Genomic DNA, 1,331 nt, shown 5'->3' with positions numbered 1-1,331 from the left:
AGCTGTGCCGGGTTTCTACTGACACCGTAATTGCCCCTTTTTTACGGCTGCCTAACACGTTAAACGTGTGAGCGCCTTTGGATCCGTTCCAGAGTTCTGAGTAGATTGGGATGAGAGAAACCGAGGCCGAGATAGTCTTCTACCGAACTGGATAAGGTGTGAGTGACATCCGCTCCTGCTGCTCAATAGCTGGCTCCGTGCTTACACGGGAAACACAATAATGCGTGTCACTCCGTGTATGTCGGCTTTGAATCAAGCTATTTCAGGCGCATGAGTGAGAGTGAGAGAATCCTGTACAGACATTTGTCTCAACCTGTCCGATGGAGGGAGGAAGCCACAGGAGAGCACTAATGTTTGGATAGTCTTTGGGGCTTTGCTGAAGAGCTGATGGATGATGTCCTACTGTATATCATTGCTGCCAGGAATCTTGATCCCTGTGCTTCCCATGTGAGGAGCAGAGTGGATGTTTAGTGGGTGTATAGTGGATGTATAGTGGATGTATAGTGGATGTATAGCGGTGGAGGCTAGTGGAGGTTGAAATCGGAGGACGGGCTCATTGTTACACATGGGATGGAAAGAGGAATGCTATACCACTTGATACCTCGTTCCATCCCATGCATTTACAATGAGCCCGTCCTCCGATTTCGACCTCCGCCAGTCTCCCCTGATCTATATAGGACCCAGTTCTCAGAGCGACAGCCTCTCACTTTCTCACCCTCAGGTCCATGATACTCACACATCCTTGATCCACTTTCAGGAATTCCTTCCTATTCCCATTCTCTTCCCAGTCAGAGCTATGTGTGGCCTGGGGAAACAGGAGTCATTGCCTTACTCAGAAAACATGTCCTCTCCGCCACGTCTTTATGGCCTCATTTACTGCGCGCGAGCTTCCATAAAAGTATTTATTGGGGTTGATGTTGTTAGGTACACAGACCTCAGTTGCCAGTAAACATGTTGTTTAATAGCCCGTGGAAGAGAGAGAGAGAGTGAGTGAGAGAGAGTGAGAGAGAGAGAGAGAGGTCCTGGTCTGGACCTGCCAGCTGGGCCCCCTCTCCTCTCCCTGCTACCTTTTTCTCTCCTTCTTCCTCTCCTTCCCTCTCCTCCACTCTCCTCGACGCCTCTCTCATCTCTTTCCTCTCTGCTACCCTTTTCTCTTCTCCTCTCCTGCTCCCTGTTCTTTCCTCACATCCTCTCTTCTCCACTTTCTCCTCTCGTCTCCCATCATCTCTGCTCCCCCTATCTTCTCTTCCCTCTTGCTCTCGCCTCCCCTCCACTCCTCTTCTCTTCCCTCGCTGAGATCCTTTCACCTTCATTGAGGTTTCCTCTCTATC

The sequence above is a fragment of the Nansenia antarctica genome, assembly GCF_963989245.1.
Source record: "Nansenia antarctica genome assembly, chromosome: 2".
Classification (NCBI taxonomy): domain Eukaryota; kingdom Metazoa; phylum Chordata; class Actinopteri; order Argentiniformes; family Microstomatidae; genus Nansenia; species Nansenia antarctica.
Note: the sequence above shows the minus strand (reverse complement) of the source record.